The sequence below is a fragment of the Saccopteryx bilineata genome, chromosome 5, assembly GCF_036850765.1.
Source record: "Saccopteryx bilineata isolate mSacBil1 chromosome 5, mSacBil1_pri_phased_curated, whole genome shotgun sequence".
Lineage (NCBI taxonomy): Eukaryota > Metazoa > Chordata > Mammalia > Chiroptera > Emballonuridae > Saccopteryx > Saccopteryx bilineata.
In genome coordinates this window covers 103,424,481-103,446,142 of record NC_089494.1, presented here as the reverse complement: position 1 = coordinate 103,446,142, position 21,662 = coordinate 103,424,481, and the positions used below count along the sequence as shown (strand labels likewise).

Here is a 21,662-nt window from a genome sequence, read left to right as displayed (position 1 = left end):
TCCTGGGCTTCTTAAGAAAATGTCAAAAAACATGTGTATTGCCTTAATTTTTTTCAGATCAAATTAGTGTAGATTATCTGAGAATATAAATCACAGGGTAGATAATCCTTCCTGCCAATAGAAACAGGTATGCATTTGTTAACCATCATTCTAGAAAGTGTATTTCTGTCATTTTGTCAGCTCCCACTGGTAGGAAGCTATGATGCTAACAGCTTATCATTTCAAAACAGAATCAGTTCTTTTTGACACACTAAAGATTTGTCTACTGAGCTTTGGGAGTAACTTGGTGCCATCCTAGAGTCCAGAGATGATGGTGGCAGCAAAAAATGTTAACTATGAGTTATTTACCCTCCCTAAATCCAGCACCTACTTTGTGAGAGCACCATGGTGTTATCTTCCTACCTATCAGAAACACAGAAAGGTAGTTTTCAGTACCTCCATTTCTCAGATGAGAACACTTAGATTCACAGTGGTGCAAGCAACATTTCAATATGTACCAGATCTAGATCTGTCTGTGCCATCTGGCACTTAGAATATATTCTGGAGAGCAAACAAAAGACAGTCTACTTTTGATTTGGCAAAGTTGCTTAGCCAGGGAGATGACTGTGATTGCTGCAGAATCAGAGATTGATTGGTGTGTGCTTCCTGGGAAATTATGCTACACTTATAGCAATTTCATGGTGGGAAACCACCAGCGATATTCATTCATTTAGTGCCTTGATGAAAGAAATGCTTTTAAAAATGTGAAAAGTAGGGTGAAAACTGAATCAAAAGAAATGAATGGAATAGAAACAACATAGATAAGTCTTCAGGCAGGTAAGGATGGGTTCAAGGTGAAAATAATGACATTTTCAGTATGCGAAGACAAGGATGACGCAGCCATAGAAAAGGAAAACATCAAGTTGGCAAAGGAGTTGCTGAAAAAGCCTTGGAAGCCTATTTTGATGGGACAGCCGTTCCCACCAGCATTTCCACCACCCAATACAGCCTTCTGACTTTAGCTCCAGACTGGCATCATTTTAACATGGTTTGGATTATTCTGTTAACATTTCACATAACTTAGTAATTGCACGCTTTTGTGTTTAATCAAGTATAAGATATGTGTCAAAGATTTCACATCTAGTCACTTGCTGTTTCCCAAAAAGGATTGAAAAAGAAATGACATTATATTTGGAGTAGAAACTACTTTTTCTCAGAACCCCTGGCAACACTAGCAAACGAAGACTTTCCCAGATCCTCCAATTATGTTGAGAGTCAAAAAGAGAAAAATTCATCTTTACATGGAATAGAAATGTTGTCCCCTTGAAACTGGAAACCAGGGGAACTCAGCTGATTAAATTGAAAGACTTCATTTTAAAAAAGCAAAAAAACTTTATTGAGATATTTTCTTTAACTTTTTAAAATTTATTGATTGAATTTTAGAGACAGAGAGGAAGGAGAAAAGAGAGAGAGCGAGAAACATCAATTTGTTGTTCCACTTATTTGTGCATTCATTGGTCGATTCCTAAATGATCCCTGACCAGGAATCAAACCCCCAACCTTGGTGTATTGAGATGACGTTCTAACCGAGTTACCCAGCCAAAAAAAAAAAAAAGAGAGAAATAATTTACATTGAATAAAATTCACCCATTTTAAGTATACAGTTTAATAACTTTTAGTAACTTTGCTGACTTGTTCAGCCATCACGAAAACCCTGCTTTAGAACATTCAGCAGCCCAGGGAACTCCCGGGAGCCCTTTTGTTTTTAATCCCCTTTCCCACTCCCAGTCACTAGAAGCCATTGATATTCTTTAGGTCTTAAAATCAGGCTTTATTTTAAGGAAAGTAAATTAAACCGGGAAGTTCTTAGACTCGATTCCAGTGTCTCTAGCCTCAGATATGAGTAGCGATGCCCAATATGAACCCAAGTACAGCTAGTGCTCAACTTATGACCATGATTGGTTCCGACAGACCGGTCGTAACACGATTTGGTCATAAGTTGAGTAGGCTATATGTACAGTACTGTGAAATGATGTTATAAAAATCTTTAAGTTATATTTTATCATAATTTTCTTTCATTATTGTTATATATCATAATTTTCTTTGTTCATTTTATGCCATTTGTATCATCTCTACATCATTTTGTTTCTTTTTTTTTTTTTAACAAAGACAGAGAGAGAGTCAGAGAGAGGGATAGACAGGGACAGACAGACAGGAACAGAGAGATGAGAAGCATCAACCATTAGTTTTTCATTGCGCATTGCAACACCTTAATTGTTCATTGATTGCCTTCTCATATGTGCCTTGACCGCGGGCCTTCAGCAGACTGAGTAACCTGTTGCTCGAGCCAGCGACCTTGGGCTCAAGCTGGTGAACTTTTGCTCAAACCAGATGAGCCCTCGCTCAAGCTGGCGACCTCAGGGTCTTGAACCTGGGTCTTCCACATCCCAGTCCAATGTTCTATTCACTGCACCACCGCCCAGTCAGGCTTATTTTGTTTCTTATTTTTACATTCATCAGGTTTAAGTAAAACACTGCATTACCAGTGCAACTGGTTTAATATTTGCAAAGACGATTTCCTCTTGGCAGACATCTTGGGAGGGGTTTGATGAAAACTATCCAAGACACAAAACACAAATTGCTGTACTGAGTCTGGGATAACAGTTGAAATGGTACACACGGAGATGGTAGTGCTGCCGGAAGCTGGTCCGCACTGTCGTATGCCCAGCTGGGCAACGCTTGTGCTGCCAGACACAGAGCAGTCGTGGCTAGCATTTGTGGTCATACAGTTGAATGGTCATAAGTTGCATAGGTCATAAGTCGGTCAATATTTGTACTATGGTCTGAATTTTGTACAAAAGCCTTTTGATTTTTATCTACAGTACAAGAGAGTGGCCTTGGGCTACGGAAGAAATAATAACTAATCTGAATTTGCCTCCAAATCTGCCAATGACAGCCAAGAAACTTCTTTCAAATGTAGTTTGGGATGTTCAGTCTTTACTCTGGCCAGATTGTGACCTCAGGGGACCTTACTTGGTCAGATTGGTCTCCACTGATGTTTGAATAAACTGGTTCCATGTGTGAGCAGCTTTCATCTAAGACAGTCTTCGGAGTGACAGCAGGCAAGACAACTTTGTCCTCATCCTCTGAAAATACTGACATTTTCCAAAGAAACTTTTCTATAACCTCAAGGAAAACTTCATGGATTTCCAACTCTGGGTATGTTTTCACTCATATAACACTGGTGGCTGGTCTTCCCCAAGATCATCTGAGGTCATTCTGCTGCTGGAGAAAGAATTAAATAAGTTCAAAATATTTTTTAAAAGAAGTTTCTCAGCTCTCTAGGTAGATTTGGAAGGAAGAATCTTATATTCTTTGTTTTTTATTCAAAATGTAAATGAATTTCTTCTACTCAATGCAATGTCAAATCTGTCATTTAAAATCTCCAAGAAAGTTTCACTGCCCTGATAACTGTCCCTCTCTCATTCATCCATTATAGAAGAATTGTCATTTTGAGTAATTGTCATTGTTCTAGATGATCAGGACACAAGTGTGAATAAGAAAAACAATGTTTTTATTCCTTAAAAATTTACATTTTAGTTGTGGGAAAAAATAATAAATAAATAAATAAGGTATATTCAGGCAAAGGTCAATATAGAAAGAAACCACAGCAGGGTGTTGGCATAGGAGTTATGGGTGATGCCGAATGGTGGGGTTTGTATGGATAAGGTGACCAGAGGAAACCCCTATGAGGATAGGGACATTTCAGCTGAGACTGCAGCCATGCAGTGAGCCAGCCATGTGAGGGTTTGCTAGACGAGCACTTCAAGCACACAGTGTAGCAACTGCCAGAAGTAGATGGGCATGAGCTTGGAGTGTATGAAGGAGCACAGCAAGATCCATTGGGCTATGACTTGAGAAGGGAGAGAGTGATTTAAGATGAGGTCAGAGAGACAGGGGCCCATCTAAGGGCATTCAGAATTTATTCTAAGTGCAATAGGAAGCCATGGGGGAGAGAGGTCATGATATGATCTGATTTATGTTTAACCTGATACTTCTAAGTGCTGTGTGTAAAGTGGAATCTAGGAGTACCTGGAGGAAGCTGGAGCATCCCTTTGGAGAAGATAATGATATGTAGTGTCTTGTATTAGGACCATAGTGCCTCCTGGTAGTTTCGCACATGCCGATACTTAATGGGATGCTTTCTCTCTTCATTTTTTGTGCATCTGTCCTGTTAATGACATATCTTCTGCTTTATTTCTTTTTTATTTTGTTTGAAGCCAAGTCCTTATGGAATTATCTTAACTAAAATGAGGATGATTTAAATATTGAGTAAGATATATATTTTTTAGAGATAATATAGTAAAGTCCCCTCATTTCAGAATTGAGGCAACTGAGATCAAGAGGGAAATGAGGGACTTGTCTGAGTTTACACCTCTAGTTAGTGACAGAGCCAAGAATAGAACTTAGGACTCCAGGTTTCTCATCAACTGCTCCTTGCACTATTGTCCAGCCTGGTTTATATTCTCATAAAATATACACATTTTAGTATTCTGAGATGTAGGGGTTAGATGGACTGGTCAATGGACAAAGGGATCTGAGCTAGTAAGACAAGCCGGCTTAGCCGATCACTCACTGTGTCAGCCCAAGGTGATCAAGATGCCTGTGAAAGGGTGGCAGAGAGGCGGCAAATTGACAGAACTTTAAAAGGTCAGAGCATTGAAGTCAGCAGATGGACAGAACTGTAGGGGGGAAACGCCAGGCGGGGAGCATGAACCAGAGACTGCAGGCATTAAGGGACAGTCAGCAGATGGGCAGTGCCGGAACACGGTTGAGTAACACTGTCAATGATGCTAATTACTAGTGATGGAGGTGCTTTGCTAAACATGGGGGGAAATGGCCTTATTTTATAGGACATTTGCTGTAACTATGGTCAAGTTCATAACCACATTCAATGCATTAAATTGAGGAACCAGGGAGAGATTTACAGTTTTATCTGCTTCTTCGAATACCATGTTTGAGATGGAGATCCTGATTAGGATATGCCACAGTCCCCGGGGGATGGCATTTCTTCTCAACTTTGAGCATTTTCACAAATTAGAATTCCCTGAAAAGTAAAATACTCAGAAGCAAAACAATATATAACATGACAGATGAAGTGATTTTGTAACAAATCAGCAGGTAAATTAGGAGAATCAGATGTGAGAAAGACATTGAAGCTTTCATATTATCTCTGTTGGCACAAATACCAAAAAAACAAACAAACAAAAAAAAACAAAACCCAACTAAAAATAGATTAATTAAATGTTTAATATAAAGAACTTAAACAAATATGATATTCAATACAGAGGCTATACTTTTTCATCAGAAAGTTATAGGTAGATAATTTAGCATTTTAATTCAAGAAAAAAATTTGAACTGTTATTATAGGCCAAATGAAGTTCTGAGTTCTGATGATATAAAAGTTGAACAAGATAGGATTTGAAATCTCAAATCACTCATAACTGAGTCAGAAAGTACATATAAAAAATAATTCTGGCCCTGGCCGGTTGGCTCAGCGGTAGAGTGTCGGCCTAGCGTGCGGAGGACCCGGGTTCAATTCCCGGCCAGGGCACACAGAAGCACCCATCTGCTTCTCCACCCCTCCGCCGCGCTTTCCTCTCTGTCTCTCTTTTCCCCTCCCGCAGCCAAGGCTCCATTGGAGCAAAGATGGCCTGGGCGCTGGGGATGGCTCTGTGGCCTCTGCCTCAGGCGCTAGAGTGGTTCTGGTCACAACATGGTGACGCCCAGGATGGGCAGAGCATCGCCCCCTGGTGGGCAGAGCGTCGCCCCATGGTGGGCGTGCCGGGTGGATCCCGGTCGGGTGCATGCGGGAGTCTGTCTGACTGTCTCTCCCTGTTTCCAGCTTCAGAAAAATGAAAAAAAAAAATTCTACTGGCCTTGGCTGGTTGGCTCAGTGGTAGAGCATTGGCCTGGAGTGTGGATATCCTGAGTTTGATTCCTGGTCAGGGCACACAGGAGAAGTGACCATCTGCTTCTCCATCCGTTTGCTTTCCCCTTCTCTCTCTTTTTCTCTCTCTCTCCTCTTCCTACAGCCATGGCTTGATTGATTTTAATGCATCGGTCCCTGATGGTAAGGATGGTTGTGTGGAGCCTCTGCCTCAGATGCTAAAAATATCTCCCTAGCAAGCATGGCCCAGATGGGCAAAGATGAGGGTTGCCAGGTGGATCCCCATTGGGGGGCATGCAGGAGACTGTCTCTCTATCTCCCCTCCTCTCACTTTGAAAAAAAGATTCCAACATAACTGCTATAATAATAGAGCTAACTAAAAAGTGTTTTGATCACATGAATGATAAATGTCTATGATATGAGTAAGAAATTAAAAATGTAAAGGTTATGAGAATAAGAAGTTAAAATGTGAAGCTCAAGCATGATCTTCTTTTTTTTTTTTAAGTGAGAAGAGGGTAGAGACAAAGACATACACCTGCATGTGCCCTGATCGGTAACCCCCGTGTGTGGCTGATGCTCCAATCAACCGAGCTATCCTCAGTGCCCAGGGCCGATGCTCAAACCATTCGAGCTACTGCCTATGAGAGGGGAAGAGAAAGAGAAGGGGGAGAGGGAGGGGAAGAGAAGAAAATGGTTGCCTCTCTTGTGTGCCCTGAACTGGTTGACACTTTATCCACTGAGCCAACTGGCCAGGGCCAAGCATGATCTTAAGAAAGATATGTTATTTAAATGATAGATTTGCCAAAAAAAATTGTCTGTTTGTCTTGTGGATACTTTTGTGTTGTTGGCAGTCCCTCATGCCTGGCTGTGCAGTACTTTTGAGTTCTATACTTATATTATCTCTCTGGCTCCAGAATAGAAAAATACTAAATGAAAGCTGGATGATTCCCAGCTGGTGAACTGAGTTCAGTACATCAGTTTGTTTGTAAGCCCTTTCATTTGCTGCTCATTTATAAGGCAACAAGAATTAAGAATTCTATTGAGCCTTATTTTTTGCATTCTGTCCTCATAGCCAATTCTTTCAAGCCATTAATTTTTCTTCTGCCTCACTTCTTTCCTTTAAATTCTCTTATTTCCTCACCACTGCCCCAAAGCCAAATTAAATTTGTCAAGAGTATTTTGGAACTCAGGTCCATAAACTTTAAATGCCAAACCACAACTGTTTTGTTTTCACAATTTTTGGAAACTTGTCTGGCCCTAAAACAGGATTACTTATTTGGCTTCTACCTTCTCCACTAGTCACTTTACCATAATAAAAATTATAGAGTCCCCATCAGCAATCACATAAGCTACAAAGGCATGTTCATGAAAACCAGTTAAAATTTTATCTCTATTGTCTCTCTTGCCCAACACACCAATATATAATTTTATTTCAGAGTTGGAAAAAATCATTTAGTTGATTGATATAGCAATAAAAAGACATGTTAGATCAACCAAGATAAAAGGCTTAACTAAACAGTTTTTGCTTTATAATAATCTTTCTTCTAAAGTTACCAAGACCTATCTGAAATGATGAAAGTATGGCAGATAAAATTTGTTCTCTTGCAAAAGTTTTACTGACTAAAAGCTGCCACTGATCTGAAGAGTTTCCATCTTAAGTGTGATTTTGGTTCTGTAGAAATTGTGGGGACCAATTTAATTGTTTATTTCTTGCTAGTCCAGCTATTTCTGACATACATCTACACTATTGTGGGAGAGATCTCCTGGCAGCAGATCTGGAGGTCAGGATTGAGTGAAAGAAGTTTGCTTGGGAAGTGAAGGAAAACCCAAAAGGGAACAGGGAAATGACACAGGAAGGGTAATGTAGCCAAAGAAGATTAACTATTAACCAGCATTACAGTGGGAGCACAGTACACACCTGAGGTATGAGGAGATCAGAAAGTTGCACATTAAGTCTCATGACATTTGTGAAGATAGCTCTGCTCCTGGGGTGTTAAGTCCTTGGCACCTCTGGCCTGCCACGCAATAGCACCTCTGGATAACTCACCTTTCCCTCATTCAGGAACACAGGTCTGCTTTTGGTGATTGACAGTCAGCCTGATGCCAGCACACAGAATGGTCCCAGAACAATGTGTGGACCATTGACAATGTGTGGACCATTGCCTGCTATACTGCACTTGTCACACTGTAGGTGACCTGAAGATCTGCTGAATTGAGAGAGCAAGGTTAAATCCTAAAATCTTGGCTTTTTTTAAAGCCATTACTTTTATCTTCCCCCTCATCGATAGTCTAATCAAGAGACTTCTTCATCTCTCATGCTCTTGCACTGGGGGGGGGGCACACAGAGGCAATCAGGTGGTGGGCGAAATTAAGAGGAACAAAGTGGCCTGAGTGATTCATAAACTGGGGAAGCAGAGCATGAGTAATCAACAGTTGTCAGGAAGGGCTGTGCAGTTAAGAGGATGCTTCACATATTTTAGCTGTATAGAAGAACAAGTTATGTAGTGCTCGTATCACTGATGTCACGTGTTTAGTAGATATTTCCATTTGAATATGACACTTTGAGGCAGTGTAAAAAGCAAGTCGAACCAATGTGTGCCTTCCCCTCTGGAATCTAAAATCTGAATAAGCCACTGAACTGAGTATTACAGCATAGTCCTGAGTACACAGAATTAAGTGCCCATAAGGGCGATGAAGGTGAAGTGAGTAGGAAGCAAGCCAGTGTAATATGACAAATAGTAAGTAATGTTTAGCCTCACAGTCAGGAGGGTAATAATGAGTGGTAAGGTCTTTACTAAAATGGAGAATTTGAACTCTCTCTTAAGTGGACAGGTTGTCATATGGAGATGATGGAGATGTTGCCCGTGTGTTAGAGATCAATCAGATTTTCATAGTGTGTGTATCCATAGGGATGTTCACGCGATAGTGTCGGTAGTTTTAAATGAATAGGAAATTCTTACACATTTAAAACAATATATGGCCCAAATATATTTAGCCAAATGAAACACACTCGTTGACTAGATTAAGCAAGTAAATCAAATTCAGTAGGATATATCTAACAGATGTATGAATACAGGTGACTTTTATTGCCAAAGGTGGAAGAGTGTGTGTCTGTGTGTATATGTCTGTGTGTGTATAAGAGAGAGAGAGGAGATAGAATCAGCCACTGTGCTCATGATGAATATATACATATGCATTTGTATGTGTGCATGTATGTATACATAACATGTTGACAAAATGAAATAAATATATTTTCTAAGATGATGAGTAGAGACAACAGTGAAGCTAACTTCCATATACTTCTACCACTTCAATTATGTTCTCAGTTCAAGGCCAGCTCAGACGTTGCTGCATCACTGACTTCTTACCTTTATCGGAAAAGATTTTTGCAAGAGGGATTTCTTGGTGAGTAGGTAGATTTAGAGGAACCTCCATAATTAAATAGGTTTGGTATTAGGTGAGAGATTTAAACTGCTTATTTTTGTAAGAGAGTTTGGAGAGGTTTGCAAGGATTTTGTATTTTAAGAATAGAATCAGCATATACTGATAGTACCTGGACTCTGAGTCCTAAGGTAGGTATTTTGCCTTTGTTATCTCATTTCTTCAGCAACTACTTTGTATGGTGTGAAGGAAACATTTTAGAGAGGGGGAAATATACCCCTCTATACATACATGTGTACAAAGACCTAGAGTTTAAACAACTTGATCCAGATTAAAGAAATAACACACATCAGTATTAAGACTCAAATACAGAATACACACAGCCCTGTTCATAAGGTTTTTAAAGCAAAGATAGTCTGCATTTTCCAGAAAGTAAGCATTAATGTATATTTATGTGTGGCTTTCCTAATTGGAATTCAGGTTGATAAATGCTGCTTGATTTTGAGCATGTGCCTTTCATGGGGACTGAGCTAGCCTGACTGTGGGTTACTCCCATTACTCATTTGTCCCCTGAAGTCTTTCTTACAAATTAGCTAAATGTTTTAGAGCAGTGTATTGCTCTAGCAATGGATATCTCAACCAATTGAAAGCTTGCACCTGGAGTAAAGGGGGGAGGCTTGATTTCCTGCAACCCAGAACTTCATGGCTGTGAATGGCTTTCTCTGAGCAAACCCTGGTGGTGACTCTGATTAAAGGTGAGAAATGAATATTTGCCAATGGGTGTTGAATGTGATGTGCCATCAAAGCAACAGTGGCTGAGATGGGTTTGAGTGTTAGAGTAGAGGAGAAGGACAGATTGAGTGTCATAGACCCAAAACTCAGAAAAAAGCATAGACCAGCAAGTCTCCCTCCCTGAGAAATGGTGGTAGTATGATACTTTCTCACTTCTTGCTTCTCAGAGACCAAACTCTTCTTCCTGCTGATTTTTCTATTCTGTGCTACTAATTTTCCAGTAAATACCTATTTTTCATTTGAACTAGTCTATGTTTCTATTTCTTGAAAAGGAATGACCCCATTGAAGCAGACGTTTCTTGGAGAAGGGTGATAAGGATCAGTATTGAAACTATCATTTTCCCCTTACTTGTGAAAAAAAAACATTATGGCTAAATAATCAAATAATAATTATAGTTAAATCCCATAACTTCATCATCTGAAGGAGACAAAATCTCATGTATACCTCATTAAGAAAAAAAAGGTGGTTGGTTGCTAGTTGCCTTCTTTGTCCTCACTTGAGAGAGGAAACAGAAAAGCTTGTTTAAAGTAGAACTCTGCCTGCCATATTGAGGCATTTTTCTCTCATGTATTCATGTTAATGTTAGCTGTTATTTAATGATGGGTGGAACGAGGGCAGAGTACATGTCGTTACTGAGATCAGAGTCAATAGCAGTGTGTCCCAGTTAGAATTTTCTTTTTCAATTCTTATCTCTTGATCCACCAACTGATTTTCTTCCTAAAGCTTTTAAGGAATCTTTTTTTTCTTCATCTGGCATAATATTTTGTATCTCTGAATACTAACATATAATTTAGTATAGATGTCATAATTTAGTAAAGATGTAATAGCGTTATTTGAAGTTGCGTTGCTTTTTTAAGGTATTAATCCTGTGTGTTGACATGTCTGCATAGATGCTGCCATAGCATTAATTTCTGTTTTTGCTGATCTGTGTGTGTGCAAAGCTAGCAGACTGGAAGAAGTTACTTTATAATTTAGAGGAGATATCACAACTGTTTTAAATTACTAACAAGCCTTGGCCAGTTGGCTCAGCAGTAGAGTGTCAGCCCTGTGTATGGATCTCCTGGGTTCAATTCCCGATCTGGGCACACAGGAGAAGCGACCATCTGCTTCTCTAAGCCTCCTCCTCCTCTTCTCTCACTCTCCCTCCTGCAGCCATGGCTCAATTGGTTTGAGCAAAGTTGGCCCCAGGTGCTAAGGCTGGCTACATGGCCTTCCCTCAAGTGCTAAAATGGCTCAGTTGCTGAGCAACAGAGCAGCAATCCCAGATGGGCAGAGCGTTACGCCAGTAGGGGCTTGCTGGGTGGATCCTGGTCAGGGTACATGATGGAGTCTGTATCTCTGTCTCCCCACCTCTTACTTAATTAAAAAAATTATTAACAAATGAGTCAGCTTGTGTTTTTAACATGTAGTTTAGAAACACACCAAGAACACAATTTTGTGAGAAAAATAATCTCATCATTAATAAATCAAAATTCATTGGGCACTCTTGGAAGGAACATGTTGAATGCCAAAACAAAGACATCTAACAAATGGTTGAGAGAACATTTTACTTTATTAATAGAATATTGTATTTTCTCTGATGTTGGACTGAATTTGAAACATTTATGATTTAACTTTTGCAGAACAGAGTGATTGGGTTATCTGTATTGAATGCATTTTCTAAGTAGGGATAGAAAACATTTCTTTAAATACTTATTGTTGAAAATCTATCATACTATCTAGTCTTCTTGGAAACAGAGTCTAATAACGTAACCGAGAGCTCTTTGGATTCAGGATCCTTTCTCAGTGCCACCAAATTAGTCAGTCAGCATCGGAGTTTACCACAAAGTTGAGGAGTAAAGTTGACTTTGCTGAATCTGTTTCAAGCTGAGAACATCCCTAGTGTTGAAAGCTGCTCCTCTTTTCTTCCTCCCCTTTCTTCTCTTTTATCTCCTTATTATCGTACATTTTCTCCTTTCTGTAGTCAAATCCGACTTACAAAGTTGTTTCATTGATATTTTATTTTTCTAACTTTAAAGTGCAAATATAAGACAAAATCTACATATGGGAGATTTATTTAATTGGGAATCAAAGTATAAAATATCTTATACAAGTTATATCCTTGATTTTGCATGGATATTGTCATATCCTAGACTCAGCAGTGGGTATAATATTTTGAAAATATTGAACAAGTGTGGTTTATTACCTTCATCCACTGATTTTTCTACTCCAGCCACTTTGGAAAAAGCAAAGCAGGTGCATAGGCACCGCCAGAAGATGGAAGAAACTGTGTGGAAATTCTCGAGTCTCTCAGAGTAGAAAAATGGAGGAGAGATATCTGACACTTGTGTCCTAGTCTCTTTCCTCCAGTCACCGCAAAATAAAAGCTTAGTTGCTTATGTCCTAGAAGTGATTCAGATATTCTCTGGTGACCTTCAGGGTATGTAGAAGTAAGCTGAGCTCAGATCCTGGTACCACATAATTTACAGGTACAGAGCTTAAGCTAAGGTCGAGTACAGGACATGGGATGGGCTAGGGAAAAAGCCAGGAATTCATGAGGCACAGCTTAGTAGGCAACTTCACAAGATTCCCAGGCTAAGCTAGACCAGCAAAAGACACCAACCAATAGCCCACACAAAAATCAACGGTTACACCTAATTCCCATGCCATCGCCTAAGCTTTCTGCTACTCTTTAAGATGTATTTTGGGAAGAAGAAGCACTAGAAATCTTGAAAGCCTATAATTTACCCTTAAAAGGCAGAGTTTACTTTCTAAAATAATCTTATAAACAGAGACTAAAAGACCTAGTATTGTAACCTGTAAAGCTTCATACTTTTCTGCTACCCCAACAGCCTTAAAAAGATAGCCCGTGGCCCTGGCCGGTTGGCTCAGCGGTAGAGCGTCGGCCTAGCGTGCGGAGGACCCGGGTTCGATTCCCAGCCAGGGCACACAGGAGAAGCGCCCATTTGCTTCTCCACCCCTCCGCCGCGCTTTCCTCTCTGTCTCTCTCTTCCCCTCCCGCAGCCAAGGCTCCATTGGAGCAAAGATGGCCCGGGCGCTGGGGATGGCTCTGTGGCCTCTGCCTCAGGCGCTAGAGTGGCTCTGGTTGCAACATGGCGATGCCCAGGATGGGCAGAGCATCGCCCCCTGGTGGGCAGAGCGTCGCCCCTGGTGGGCGTGCCGGGTGGATCCCGGTCGGGCGCATGCGGGAGTCTGTCTGACTGTCTCTCCCTGTTTCCAGCTTCAGAAAAATGGAAAAAAAAAATTAAAAAAAAATAATAATAAATAAATAAATAATAAAAAAAATAGCCCGTGAGCACCCTGCCCAGGTGGCCAGGTGCACTACTGGGGGGGTTAGGGGGGCCGCTGCCACACTTTCTCATCCCAGCCCTACCCTAACTGCAACCCAGTGACACTCAAATGCACAGATGACATCCTTTGGCACATTTTCTGTGGTGCCCCACCATGACCCAAAATAAAAGCATCCATGGGTCCTGTTCTCTTTGTTTCTCACCTGCTTGGTTGAGCCCACTCCCTTGGTGCTCTTTTATGTGCTCCCTTTTTGGTGTGAGTGCCTCTCTTCCCGGGACCTGAGACCACAATAAACTTAGTTTTTCTTCAGACTCTCCTCTGCTTCCTCTTGTGGCCACACCTTACTGATCATCTTGGGAAAGAATACAGAACAAGATTTTTAAAAAAGTAAAAAGTTGCCCTGGCCGGTTGGCTCAGCGGTAGAGCGTCGGCCTAGCGTGCGGAGGACCCGGGTTCGATTCCCGGCCAGGGCACATAGGAGAAGCGCCCATTTGCTTCTCCACCCCTCCGCCGCGCTTTCCTCTCTGTCTCTCTCTTCCCCTCCCGCAGCCAAGGCTCCATTGGAGCAAAGATGGCCCGGGCGCTGGGCATGGCTCTGTGGCCTCTGCCTCAGGCGCTAGAGTGGCTCTGGTCGCAATATGGCGACGCCCAGGATGGGCAGAGCATCGCCCCCTGGGGGGCAGAGCACCGCCCCTGGTGGGCGTGCCGGGTGGATCCCGGTCGGGCGCATGCGGGAGTCTGTCTGACGGTCTCTCCCTGTTTCCAGCTTCAGAAAAATGAATAATAATAAAAAAAAAAAGTAAAAAGTTGAAGTCACCTTTATTAGCAAATTTAAGTTGTTTTTTTTTTCTCCTTGCTTTCATGGGCTAGGCAATGTTTCCTATACATTAGATTCTAACATGTTAAATTTTATTGCAGGACTCCCAGTCCGACGTCCAAGGACAGACACTTCTTTTCTGGCACCCCTTTTGTAGGAGGGCAGAGGCTGGAAGAGCTGTGAAAAGTTTGCTGAGGAATTACACTTGAAACACAAAGCGTTACAATCTCGCATTATATGGAGTATTGTATTACAACTTACCCTTTGGAGAATGAGAGTTTGCTGGCGGTAGAATAGATACAACTTCCTAGCATCAATGTTCAAACCTGCTTTCTTTTAGTATTTAAATCCCTCAAAATACTACTGGTGGTGACTTCTTTCAGGAGAATACAAAGTTCAGGTTTCAGATTCTCCAATTCTGAGTCTAAATCTGTTACAAAAAGCAGAAAAATAAGCAACAGCTTTGAGAAGTTTAACATCATACTTGTTGATGGTAAAAGAAGTGATTAGTGATACTCATTTTTATCATCATCTGCTCTTTTATCCTCATTGAAATAGTAAACCCCAGCATGCATACACACCCTGCTTTCCTTTTATCCAAATCTTAAGACTGGGTAAAAATCCTGTTCAAGATTCTCTTCCTTGTTGAAATCTTAGCCAAACACTCCTGTCTCTTAGCTTTTCATTGTCTATTTTCTACATTCCTTAGTTAGGGACTGACTGTATTTGACCTCAAGAGTCATGAACAGTTTAGAGAGCTTAGTGTTTCCTCAGGAAGCATAAAGACCACAGCCACGTCTTGTGATCTTGCCCTACTGTTCTGAGCACAAAGGAGTTAAGTAATACTTCATAACTAAAATGAAAACCAGATAACTATCCCAAATAAACAAGTCTTTTAGAAATTGCTGGTGAATCCTTTTGATCAGGCCTGTTAAGTCATATTTAGTAAAACTGATCATGATTAATTTTTGTTGACTGGAAAAAAAAGGAAATAACTGGAAAGGTTGTGGGGAAAAAGTGGAGAATTATTTAAGTAAAAAAATCTAGTTATTTGTTCAAGCATGGTGCTAGTTTGGACTTACCATCTGTTCATCAATATGAACTTGGCTGGACTCATTCCTGACATACTAAAGAGCTGTGACAATAGGTAAGGGAGTAGTTAAGTCACCAAATCAAATGTCTGTCCCCTACCCTCCCAGCATGCGATTTTGGCATCTGTCTCACCAGCAAGCTGCAGTGACTCTGCAACATTGTGAGGAGAAACTCACAATGTTTAAGAAATCTGACCATACTGTTTAGACTACATGTTTCAAATATTGTACCTCCCATTCAGGTTTTACTGAATTGCAGCTGGGAAGTAATTTTGGCACAGTAGAAGTTGTACGCCAATTTGTACTTTTGCCTTTTGCTTCAAGGCTCAGTCAAAAGAATCCATCCTGGGCTAAGGTGGTCAGGTTGGCACTTTTTGGAAACAGAGAACAGTTGAAGTTCCAAATTAAATTGTATGAAGAATTCCAGGTATTTTAGGGTGTATCCCAACTTCAATGGAGTCATTTTATTAGAGTTCTATGTTAAGATAAATTACATTTACTGTCTTTTCTTAAATGGTAACAGGTGTGTTTAACTGCAATACTAGCTACCAGTTTCTCTCCAGGGGATATAAAAACCATTTTATGAAGTTGAAGGAGCAAACATAGAAAGTTAGAAAAAAACAGACAAGAGAAAACAGTTGCCTTTATTCCCTGAAACTTGCAAAGCAGACATGTTTACTAAGTTCACACCCTCTTTTCTCTCCTAAGTTTAACTTTTCAAAACATAAGGTGAAAAAAACAGAATTTTGTTATGTGATCTAGAAAAGGTAGATTTTCCTAGCTCTCAGAATCTAACTGGGGAGCTGTGTCATAGAATCTGTAGTGTCTTGGAAAGTCGCTTAATGTCATTATAAAAGGTTGCCTGTTGTAGCCTGAGCAAGCGGTGGTGCAATGGATAGAACATTGGATGGATACACAGAGGACCTACCTTTGAGGCCCTGAGGTCTCCAGCTTGAGCGCGGGCTCACCAGCTTGAGCGCAGGGTTGCTGGCTTGAGAATGGGATCATAGACATGACCTCTTGGTCTCTGGCTTGAGCAAGGGGTCACTTGCTCTGCTGTAGCCCCACCCTCACCCCCCTGCCCCCGACTCCCATCAAGGCACATATGAAAAAGCAATCAATGAACAACTAAGGTGTCACAATGAAGAATTGATGCTTCTCATCTTTCTCCCTTCCTGTCTGTCTGTCCTTATCTGTTCCTTTCTCTGTCTCTCAGTGTCTGTCACAGAAAAAAAAAAAAGTTGCATGTTGTAAAAAGCATCACAACTGTAACTGCTATCTTTAGCACTTAAGGAGGAAGACTGATTCTGTGGGGTTTGATTATTAACTCTGTTATTATGTTCGTAGTGTACTCATGAAACTGTTTGGCAATGCACCCATCATTTATTTTTATTTTATATTTTGGAAGCATTGTTACAGGTTAATTGTCTCTATATTTTACAAGTTTGCATCACTAATACCAATAAAAATCTGTTTATATTGCTCTTCTGGGATTCTGATTGCATTAAGAAATGATTAGTCCTAATTAAGTTTTGTAGTCTGTGCTAATTACAATCAAATAAGACTTTATGTGAAAATGTGCAATTACGCTGAAGTAAATGCATTTTTGATCATTAATTAGAGAACTACAAGGCATACCTTTGCAGATGTTTTTATATTTATTTATTTATTTATTTATTTAATGAGAAAGAAATCTCAACAACATGCCATTGCATTTTGAAAGGTTTCTCCCATAGTTGTTACAGAAATGATCTAGTTAGTTATAAGTATGAGTGATGTTACCTTATTTCACTGTTCATGAGAACTAAATTCTCCTCAGCTGTTCCTCATCCACCTTCTGGGTAGTAATATTATGTTTACATTTGAGAATAAAAATTAGAAGCTGAAAATTTTAAGAGCATGTGTTCTATTTTATTGGCTCATGTAACTTTATGCACTGCAGTCTTTTTCGGTTTGACATCTCCCTAATTTCTTTCCACTGGTGTAGATGCTCTTGGACTCCCCTGCGTGAGGTGGTAAGGATACTTCTGCAGGTTCTTCCCCGGTGTGACAACAACTGGATCCTTCTGCCCTCAGCATCTGGCTTTTTAATAGTTTTTTTTTATTAGGAGGGTTGACTTTTGTATGTAAATGAAGAAAGGATAAGAAGAATAGAATTATACTTTCCGGCCACTTACATTTTTTCCTGTACTTTCACAGGAATCACTAACATGATTCATGTGAAACAGCATGGTTCCTAGTGCATCGAAGGGTTCCCTAAATGTTAGCAAAGACAATAATTATTGTTCGAGTTCTATTGCATTCAGTACTGCTGGAAGTCCAATTTTAGACCAATTAATCGGTTATGACCTCGGGAGGAAGAAATATTTCACTGGAATCCTCCATTGATTTCACTCCCCCTTCTACTCTTGTCCTGTTTATAGATGCTTTGAGTTTGGCAGCTAAAGCAAAGGCAGAAACCAAACTCTCTCAGCTGCTTTAAAGACCCTGAAATGCCCATTTTGATGCAGTGCTGAAGGCTCCAATTCAGCAGTAATGCTCAAATCGTTGATCATTTATCTACGTTCTAACCTTAATCTACTTTTTCTAAACCTCCTACTCATTCATTTTCTCACTCCTACTTACTTTTATCTCCTATTTATCAACTCAAGAGCGATTTTTCTACTTTTCTGACTTTTAATTGCATTTCAGTGTCTTTGCTCCCCTTTATCAAACCTTTTCCTTTTTCCTTTAAAAAATAACTTTGGCCCTGGCCAGTTGGCTCAGTGGTAGAGCATCGGCCTGGTGTGCAGGAGTCCCAGGTTCGACTCCCAGCCAGAGCACACAGGAGAAGCACCCATCTGCTTCTCCACCCCTCCCCCTCTCCTTCCTCTCTGTCTCTCTCTTCCCCTCCTGCAGCCAAGGCTCCATTGGAGCAAAGTTGGCCCGGGCGCTGAGGATGGCTCTGTGGCCTCTGCCTCAGGCGTTAGAATGGCTCTGGTTGCAGCAGAGTGATGCCCCAGATGGGCAGAGCATCACCCCCTGGTGGGCATGCTGGGTGGATCCTGGTTGGGCGCATGTGGGAGTCTGTCTGACTGCCTCTTGTTTCCAACTTCAGAAAATTACAAAAGACAACAAGAACAAAAAAACTTTGCTCATTCTTCAGATACTATCTTGATTATTTTATTCTCATGCATTTTTGCGTCCTCAGTTGAGCAACTGGTCTCCAAGTTCCTACCTCCTTTTCTATCTCATTACTGCTATTTTTCTCCAAGTCCACATTTCAACCCAGTGGCTATGAGTTTTGCCTTGCAGTTATGACTTTCATTTCCAGCTTTGGTTTTTTTGTACATGACTTTTGCTTTGCCTGGGATTTCTTGTTTAACACTTTGTCAATATCCATTCATACCCCTCCTTTAACTTCCTCCTTCTTTTCTTGCAAGAAGTTTTAAATCAAGATTAGGAGCTATGTCTCCTCAGTGAACTGAAATCATATAAAGTCCTATAAACATCACGTAGTAAAATCTGCTCATGTTACAGATAAGAAAGCTGAGGTTCAGATTGGGTCACTTGAGCTACAAGATTATGAGGCCATTCAGTGTCAGAATAGGACCTAGGAGATTTCCAAGTTCATGCATGCCCTATCCTCTCAGCTACACCATCTCAGCACATATATTTTCTCTTTGGTCTCTTGATTTTTTTTTAACGCTTTCTTCATGATGTGCCCTTCCCCACTCCCCTCAATTACGTTATGTTCTTGGAAAACAGGGACCATACCTTTGGGCTTTTACTCTTTGGGTTTCATCATTCTCCATAAGATCTAACACAAATTGCATTCTCCACAGGGTCCATATTAGGTTAAACATTATTGTCAGTCTCACTCTAGCATTTTTTATTTTGTTTCCTTCCTTAATTTATATAAATTTATATATATTTGAGTCCATACCACTATTCTCATGTCTTCTTTTTTTCCTCTCTTTTGCCTTAATTCTTTACCCTCAATTTCCACTAATTTTAAAAATATATTTAAAAATACATTTCTATGCATTATATTAACTCTCCAGTTTGGGTTCAGATTTTTTTAATACTTTTCATATCATATTTAGATTTCATTTAGAAGATAAAAGGTAGATGGTGGATCTCTTTTTAGTGGACGGGCAGCAAAAACCAATATCATGAGTGTTCATTATTGTTCAAGTCACCTGGATAAATTGACCATCCATGTACTAACTCAGTCTGTTACCTAGTTCACTATAGCCACCTCATGAACTTTTCAAATATTTCACATTTTTCACTATTAAATCTCTAAATCTCATTATTTATTGATTTTAAGTCAGTTAGGGTGATCTGCCTAATGTGAAGAGTTGAACTAGAGGCTGTTTTTCTGTGTTGATTCAATGGAAGCGACCATACATTGCTTTTTAGAAATGCTTAACACACAGAACTCAGAGACATAATTTGATTGTCTTGGAGTTGTGCTTCTTTAGAAAAATCTTAAAAGAGGGAGGTTGAAGGTTTGCTAAGGACATTTTAGGAATGAGAAATGGCCTGAATAAATGCTTAGAGGGGAGAAAGGGAGCAGGTTACTGTGTTTCCTGGCCTTTAACACAATTTAAAGAGCAGATTAAAAAGATAATAGGGATATAATAGGAGAAGAGTTGTTCAAATTCTTGAAATCAATGGCTGAGAATCTCCTGTTAGATATAAAGCAGAAATATAAGGCTTGACACGGCAGTCATTGAGATACAAAATTATTAAATGAAAGGGTCTTTCTCTCTGCAGGGCTGAAAATGTTCTGACTTTTATATGAATTTCTTTAAAGTGCCATCTTCAGGTGGCCTGCTTCACCTAGAAATATTCTTTATATGTAACTATTTAACATATGCCCACTCTCTGTTGGGCCTGTCTGTTCATCCATCAGCTCATCAGTCATCACAGATAATTCTGAGGGGAACATTATCAGTTCCATCTTCTAGACCGGGGGAAGAGTCATAGAGCAGTGCAGTAACGTGCCCATGGTTAAGCAATGCACGTGGTAGAACTGAGATTCCAATCTGCCATTTTTCTGACTACAGCATTTTCATTTCTAGGTTATATATTACTTTTATTTTTACTTTGAAATTGTTTTATTGTAAAAGATGAAACTTTACACATTCTTTAAAACATCAAAATTGAAAGTTATTAGACAAGTCATTCATACAAAACTGTGCAAAAATTAATTAATAACATAATTAAAGAAGTGGTAGTATTTTACCAGTATAAAATGTCATGCAATTCAAATCATAGTTTAGATGTTCAGTGATTCAAGTGTTTTATTCCACATAATAAGTTTTGATCAGTTATAAGATAAAATTTCTCCTCTGGATAGTCTGCTCTTAATCATATCTTTCTGGTTTTATTTTTTTGTTTTGTTTTTTAATTTTTCTTGAGTGAGAAGCAGGAAAGCAGAGAGAGAGAGACTTCTGCATGCATCCTGACCCATATCCACCCAGCAACCCCCCCACCCCCACGCAGCGATGCTTTGCCCATCTAGGGCCACTGCTCCATTGCTTAGCAACTGAGCTATTTTTGTACCAGAGGCGAGGCCATGGAGCCATCCTCAGCACCCAGCCTACTTATTCCAACCAAGCCATGGCTGCAGGAGGGGAAGAGAGAAAGAGAGAGGAAAGAGGGAGAGGGAGGGAAAGAGAAGCAAATGGTCACTTCTCCTGTGTGCCCTGACCAGGAATCAAACCCAGGACTTCCATATGCTGAGCAGACTACCACTGAGCTAACTGGTCAAGGCCTGTAATACTGTCCTTTATCACTATCATTTCACACAGTAAATAGGATAGCTGGCTACGGTGGCAATTTCAAAGTTGTTGTTCCAGTCTTGGGCCATTTTTATGTTGCCATCTATGTCCCAAGCTGTACCCCAGCTTTTCTTTTATTTTTTTAATTGTTTATTTTTTTAAGATTTTTAAATTCATTTTTAAAGAGAGAGGAAAGAGAGAAAGAGAAAGTGAAGGGAAAGGAGTAGGATGCATCAACTCCCATGTGTGCCTTGACCAGGCAAGCCCAGGGTTTCAAATTGGCAACCTCAGTATTCCAAGTTGATGCTTTATCCACTGAGCCACCACAGGTCAGGCTACCTCAGCTTTTCTTGACAACTCAATCCTTATTGTTTTTTAATTTGCTCCTTCAAAACCATCGCCAACCCTGACCAGATGGTGGTGCAGTGGATAGAGCATTGGACTGGGATGCAGAGGACTCAGATTTGAAACCCCGAGGTCACTAACTTGAATGTGGGCTCATCTGGCTTGGGCCAGGCTCACCAGCTTGAGTGTGGGGTCGCTGGCTTGAGCATGGGATCATAGACATGACCACAAGGTCACTGGCTTG

General features: G+C 40.3%; 1 protein-coding gene across 1 annotated transcript in view; it reads left to right on the top strand.

Moving 5' to 3' along the window:
- THSD7B (thrombospondin type 1 domain containing 7B) overlaps positions 1-21,662 on the top strand; it is a 1,096,947-nt gene that overhangs the window by 235,951 nt on the left and 839,334 nt on the right. The window lies entirely within an intron of this gene.